This window comes from Triticum aestivum, chromosome 2A (assembly GCF_018294505.1).
Source record: "Triticum aestivum cultivar Chinese Spring chromosome 2A, IWGSC CS RefSeq v2.1, whole genome shotgun sequence".
NCBI lineage: Eukaryota > Viridiplantae > Streptophyta > Magnoliopsida > Poales > Poaceae > Triticum > Triticum aestivum.
Genome location: NC_057797.1, coordinates 446,512,108 through 446,519,652, shown reverse-complemented (window position 1 = coordinate 446,519,652; position 7,545 = coordinate 446,512,108).

The window sequence follows — 7,545 nt, the reverse complement described above, 5'->3', positions numbered from 1 at the left end:
TCCCTTAGGGATATAAGGAGGGGATCGCCGGGTAGGATTATGCTATGCGATGCTACTTGGAGATGCTACTTGGAGATGCTACTTGGAGGACTTCAATCTACTCTCTTCTACGTGCTGCGAGACGGAGGTTGCCAGAAGCGTAGTCTTCGACAGGATTAGCTATCCCCCTCTTATTCTGGCATTCTGCAGTTCAGTCCACTGATATGGCCTCCTTACACATATACCCATGCATATGTAGTGTAGCTCCTTGCTTGCGAGTACTTTGGATGAGTACTCACGGTTGCTTTTCTCCCTCTTTTCCCCCTTTCCCTTCTACCTGGTTGTCGCAACCAGATGCTGGAGCCCTGGAGCCAGATGCCACCGTCGACGACGACCTACTACCCCGGAGGTGCCTACTACTACGTGCAGCCCGCTGACGACGACCAGGAGTAGTTTAGGAGGATCCCAGGCAGGAGGCCTGCGCCTCTTTCGATCTGTATCCCAGTTTGTGCTAGCCTTCTTAAGGCAAACTTGTTTAACTTATGTCTGTACTCAGATATTGTTGCTTCCGCTGACTCGTCTATGATCGAGCACTTGTATTCGAGCCCTCGAGGCCCCTGGCTTGTATTATGATGCTTGTATGACTTATTTATGTTTTAGAGTTGTGTTGTGATATCTTCCCGTGAGTCCCTGATCTTGATCGTACACGTTTGCGTGCATGATTAGTGTACGATTGAATCGGGGGCGTCACAAGTTGGTATCAGAGCCGACTGCCTGTAGGAATCCCCCTTCCAACTCCTTGGCCGAAGTCGAGTCTAGACATTGCAAAAACTTTTACTAACTTGGCTGTGTGCCTTACGGGCCCACGTCGCCATCGGGTGGTAGTAGGATCTTTTACTCCTCGACCTTTACTCTGGGACTCTGATCTCTCTCTATTCGGGTTAAATGAATTTACTAAATCTAACATTAGGATCTCGTTATCACTTTCACCCGGAGAGCCCCTTATTACTGATGATCGTCTGCTGCACCAGAAGACCCTGAAGTTACTCTCCGCTGTTAACCCGAGAACTTGTGTTCATCGCGTTTGCAATTCCCCTTCCATCGCAAACCCTTATGGATAACTACTTGCATTTGTTATTCTTACATTCATCCCCAGTGGTCTTGTTATTACAAGATACCCTGAAAAAAAACTCGTCGTGATTTCGATAATCCCTTGAGCTTACTGCCTTGCTGTTCTTGTCACTTGAATACCCCTAAGAATAATTTCTCGCACTTGTCGAGTATCCGCTCATCCCCAGTCGTTCATGTGTTTCACAAAAGTCTTCAAAATACTATTCGATCTTCCGAAAATCCTCTAGAGCCTTGGCTCTTGAAATTCTTGCTTGCTTGCATTATGGTTAATCCCATAAGTCTCGTAGTCATATTGACATTCCTTGTCATTATCATTTTGAGTCTGTTGACTCAATATGTTTGCGAATACACGCAATCATCATTGATCCTTATAAATTACTTTTCCGGCTGAGCTGCCATTCTTTTAACTGGAATTGGTTCTCGACCAATCGAATTGTCTTCGATTGTACACTAAGGCTATTCAACTTATCCACCCCTAATCAGAGCATTGCTTCTGATCCCTTGATTTGGGAATCATAATTCCTTTGCATTTGACAATTGAGTTATTCAGTTGTTTCTACAATCCGGTGCACTTGCATTCCTTCTTCCTTTGATAGAGTACCGAAACCCACACCAGCTCCGTTGTGGACCATCGGTTCCTTTGTTGGATTTTATGTCCTTCATAATTAATCACCTTGTGAGCCCTTTCCCCTGATACATAATGCCTTTGGTACATTGTATCCTCTGCTTGACCAACAATGCTCTACTTTCGAGCTTGTATTAATTACCCCGAGGTTTGTGGTATATGTTCGTAAGATGCCCGGATGGGTTGAACCTATGCCTTCTCTAAACCGTGTGAACCCGAAAGTTTTCACGAGTCATACTCTTCTGGTGCTTCACCAGATAAAATTTCAACACTGCAACTTCCTCGAACGTGAGAAGTGAATGAAAGGTTATGCATTGGAGAAGTGGGAGTCGACCTTGAACTTGTGTTCATGCCCATGGACACGATGTAGATCTTATCATTAAAGCTTCTCTTAAATAAATTATTCCTTTGGTATAAGTTCATCTTATATCTAGGATCTGGCCTTTTGCAACCGTGGTTCCGACCATGATTGTTCTTCTTTGATCTCATTTCTCGGACAAGTTAAAACAATTGTCTTCTATGGATCAATACACTAGTCCAACCTTTACTTTGATCTTGTGTCGAGTATTACCCCCTGGCATCTCGAGATTATCATGGAACTGCATAATTTTTATGAGTTCTTCATCAAATGCTACCTTCCCACTGATTCCAATTTTTCGCGGGCTCTGAGTTATTGAACACTCAAAGACACCGATAACTGAACCGAGTCCGCACTACGGTTCAACAACTCTTCGGTAAGCTTCTATAAGTACGAGTTTGTACCCGATCACGCCATTCCTAGCCTGTTTGGCTATATCATTGTCGTGACGATTCTAATGGTGCTACCTGGTCCTTATTCTCGGAGCACCAATTTTCGACGATGAACTAACCTTACGTCGATTTTTCCTCGTCATACCCTTTCACCTTAAACAACAAGCTTGAGTTCGAGTTTGTGTCGTAACTGTGGTTCCAATAACCTCTTGCTTCATCATTCCTTTGACTTGATGTCGTCGCTGATTGACTACATCTGCATGAAATCTCTCGACAATTGTGTCGTGATCATCATCAACCTTATGAGCTCTTCCAGGAATTCAATTGAATTCATGATGCGTAATACCATCCTTGCCCCTCGATGATTCCTGTTCTCATCGACCACTTTATTGCCTTCCGTTCAACACAACTTGTTCGCGTTTTGTGTAAACCTTGAGATCACTGCTACCCAGCAGTTGATCTTCCTTACCTCGGAAGTATTACCATCACTTTTTGTCAAGAATGTGGTGAGAATTTCACCACCTCTTAATAATTCTTGATATCTTAATACTTCTTGCCATCTTCGTTCATTCCTTGGTCCCCGTATTGTTTTCAACCGGAATACCGACAATGGAGCTATGACGTGTGAATTCAAAACTTCTAGCAACCCTATTGCTTTGAAGTGAATGGGCGATAGTTCATTCTAAGTCCTTCGCTAACTGAATCACCATTCTGACATTGGTCGTGCAACCCAACCCATATTTCGGGCGCACCTTTCAACCAATGTTTAATTGTGTATGTTTTCCTCGAGCATACTTCCTTATATCATTTGAGCTGACAAATGTTATCTCCTTGTTCACTTAATGGTGGAAATCCATCTTTTGGGAATCTCGGTGAATTGCCGTTGAGTTCACCAGACACCTCCTTGTCCTCTCCTTGGGTTAATGATGGACTCTTGTTAACGGAAATCACTTCATAGTTCATTTCCCCGAGAATCTTACAATGTCATCTCGTCAATTTGCGTTGCACCTTTTCTTCTCAGGTATCCTAAGTCTGAGGTATCCTGACACCAATCGGATCTGAATCTCGGTCAGATATGATGGTTGGGACAACTTTCCAGGAGTTATGTTGTTTGTCCTTTGATGACCCGGTAACATGATGTCATGCCTAGCACCCCCCTGGCTGGAGGACCTATCATTATGATTTCTTTTGCAAGGATAACCATTCCTCCTGGAGGAAGTGGTAGGACTTATTTTATAAGTTACTCCTGATGGATCATTGGTGTATCCGAAGTCGGGCCCTTGATTGAAACACCATATCATTGCTACCTGAAGCATGTCTGTGGTACTCCGTTCATCACCAAGAACATTTGAAGCACAATGCTAAATTTCTCTTTATCAATTATCCAAACACCGTTGTATGGGTAATGTCATGAAATTTTTCTCCCCTTACCTAAAATGGTTTTCTACCTACTATCCTGTCATGGATATCATCTGCTTGTCCTTGGGAAGGATATACCCCTGGAAAATGTGTTTAAACACATTTTTCCTTTCCATTGATCTGGTTAAATCCGATAATCATATCTTCCTTTCCATTGTTTGGTTTAACCTTTCTTGTGATCTATGAGATCTAAGCAGTAATATTCTCCTACTTTTGTAAACACCTCGGTGTACAATTCTGTCAGTAAGACCCTGTTACTTTTGTTGATGACATTCCGGTAACCACCGATGGACGAGAACTTTGCCTAATGGTCCACCTCGTTCAACGAGCAGGAAAATGGTTCTCTTCGTCCCTCGCCCTTGGTACCGACGTTGTTACCGACATAACTGACAGGTTATTCTCTGGCATGCCTTGCTATCATAACCGTGCAAGATGTCACCGCTCTTTCAACGTTTAACCCACATGGTGGGCCCATAACCCACAGTTCCACAGGATCAAAACCTGACTCTCCTGTACAGCCCTGTTACTAATGGTTATTTCCCACGCTTGGCTTCATATTTAATTCACGGGCCACCTTCCTAATGCTCTATTCTGGTATCAGACGCAATACTTACTCTCGTTGCTCTGAAACCCTTTCTCACTCCGGTTCAGACTTCGAGAAACTATCTATCCGCTTGGAACCTCTTATTGTACCTTCGTACCTTACCCTCGACATATTTTATTGGTTCAACTCAAGAGATACTCTTATGCTCATTCATGGGTTAACCCCAGATTGTCTCTCTCATAAGCATTCTGTCGTAGCCGAGCTGCCCCTTACCTATTCGTAAGTACGTTGGAGTTCCCGAAGAAAAGGACGACTTCACCATGATGACCTGAAGCACAGAAATAAAGACGTCAATGTAACGGATCGACCTCTTCGAGAAGAGCAACTATGACCGAGAAGAATCGTTAGAGTTTCGAAACCAGATCCCTTCCCCCTTATAACCGCTCCTAAATCTCGGGACGAGATTTCTTGTAGTGGAGGAGAATTGTGACGCCCGGATAATTAGGCTACAATAATCCCGCGTTAACGATGCCACGTCACCTCGGTTACTGTTGATAAACTCGAGTTAGTTCAAAAACGATTCAAATTAAAATTTAAAATATAGGCAAACAATAAAATTTTCAAATATCAAAACTAAAATGTTTGGGTTGTGTCAAATAAATCGTAAGTAATTATGGTGGAGAAACCAAACTTTGATAAAATGTTTAAAGGCTCTAAAATGATTAAAACAGTAGTGAAAACAATTAAACAAATGCGCAGTGAATTTATAAAATGCTAAAACTATTTTATTATGGGTTAAGAATTAATCTTACAGTAGTTTGATGATAAATACAAATTTGGGCACTAGTGGTAATTTTTATAAAACTAAAAGTAAAAGAAACTAGAAATAAAATAGAAAAGAAAATAAATAAAAAGAAAAGGTCTAAACAAAAACAAAACAACAAAGAAAGAAAAGGAAGAAAGACCCCCCCCCCCTGCTGGGCCAAGTGGCCCAGCTGGCCTCCACCGGCCCAGCCGGCCGGCCCACTCCCTCCCCTTAACCCCCGAAACCCTAACGGCCACCACCCCCACTCCCCACTCGCTCTCTCCCACCCCCTCGCGCTGGATCTGGATCGGGAGGAGCCCGATCCCCTTCTCCCTCGCTCGGCGCCCGACGCCGTCGCCCGTTGCCGCCTGGAGACCACGCCGCCCCGGACCGCGTCGCCGGACTGCCTCCTCGATGCCGTCGTCTCCGCCCTCCTCCTCAATCCCCCCTGCCTAGACCCTACGCGCCCACCCCCGTGAGCACCTCTCCTCCTCCTCCCTGCTCACCCGCGCTCCGGGAAGCCTCCCCTCCTCTCTGTCCCGCACTTGGTCGCGCCCGATGCGTGCTCGTCGCGACCGCGCTCCCCGCTGCCCCCCCCGCGCCGTCTGCCTCGCGCCGACGTCCCCCTGCGCCCAGGTGCGCGCCCGCGCCTCCCTGCTCGCCCGCCGCACCGCTCGTGCGTGCCCCCGCGCATGCGCGCCCGAGCCCCGCCTCGCTCTACCGAGGCGCTGCTCGCTCGCGTTGCGCCGCCCGCGCGTTGCCCTACTCCCATCCCCCCCTCCGAGCCGCACTGCTGGTGCTGCTCACCATGGCCTCTCCCGCTGCCGCAGGCCGCCCAGTTACCGCTGCTGTGCCGCTCCCCACGCCAGGACCGCGCCTTCCCTGGCCGAGGCCGTGGCCACCGGCTTCCCCCTGCTCCGGCGCTGCGCCGGATCTGCCCGCCCATGGGCGTGTGCCCATTCGGGTGGCGCCCGTCGCCTACACGCCCGACCCGATAGGCCTATGGGCCTTTGACAAGGGGCCCCACCGCCCCAGAACGTTTTGTTAAAAAAAAGGAATTAAAAATAATATATAAAATAAATAAATAGATAATAATAATTTAATTAATTAATTAATCAAGGAATTAATTAAGTTAATTAATCATAATTACATTAACCTAACTAACTAATTAGTTTAATTAAACAATAGTTAGATTAGTTAAACACTAATTAGACTAAACAGTCAATGACTAGTGGGACCCACACGTCAGTTGACCAGTCAACACCTCTGTTGACTGCTGACGTCATGCTGACGTCATGCTGACGTCAGCAAATACTGTTTTGGATAATGTTGAATTTAAATAAATAATTAAAATCAGAAAATGATTAAATCTTTAGAAAATCATATCTTTTAATCCGTAACTCGGATGAAAATACTTTCTACATGAAAGTTGATCAGAACAACGAGGCGAATCCGGATACGCAGTCCGTTCGTCCGCCACACCCCCCTAACCTATCAAACTCGCAACTTTCCCCCTCCGGCTCCTCTGCCCGAAAACACGAAACACCGGGGATATTTTCCCGGATGTTTCCCCCCTTCACCGGTATCACCTATCCCTGCGTTAGGTCACCTCTAGCACCGCATTCGTCATGTTATGCTTTGATTGCTCTGTTATTTATTATGTTCCCCCTCCGTTACTTTTTTCGGTAGACCCCGAGGCCGCTGCCGGTACCCCCTGTGATCGACTACGGTGTTGACGACCCCTCTCTCTTGCCAGAGCAACCAGGCAAGCCCCCCCCTTGATCACCAGATATCGCCTATTCTCTTCTATACTGCTTGCATTAGAGTAGTGTAGCCTGTTACTGCTTTCCGTTGATCCTATTCTGATGCATAGCCTGACATTGTTGCTACATCTGTTGATACCTTACCTGCAATCCTAAATGCTTAGTATAGGATGCTAGTTTATCATCATTGGCCCTACATTCTTGTCAGTCTGCCTTGCTATACTATTGGGCCGTGATCACTCGGGAGGTGATCACGGGTATATACTATACATATATACATACTATACAGATGGTGACTAAAGTCGGGTCAGCTCGTTGAGTACCCGCAAGTGATTCGGATAAGGGGGCTGAAAGGACAGGTGGCTCCATCCCGGTAGAGGTGGGCCTGGGTTCCCGACGGCCCTCGACTATTACTTTGTGGCGGAGCGACAGGGCAGGTTGAGACCACCTAGGAGAGAGGTGGGCCTGGCCTTGTTCGGCGTTCGCGGATACTTAACACGCTTAACGAGATCTTGGTATTTGATCTGAG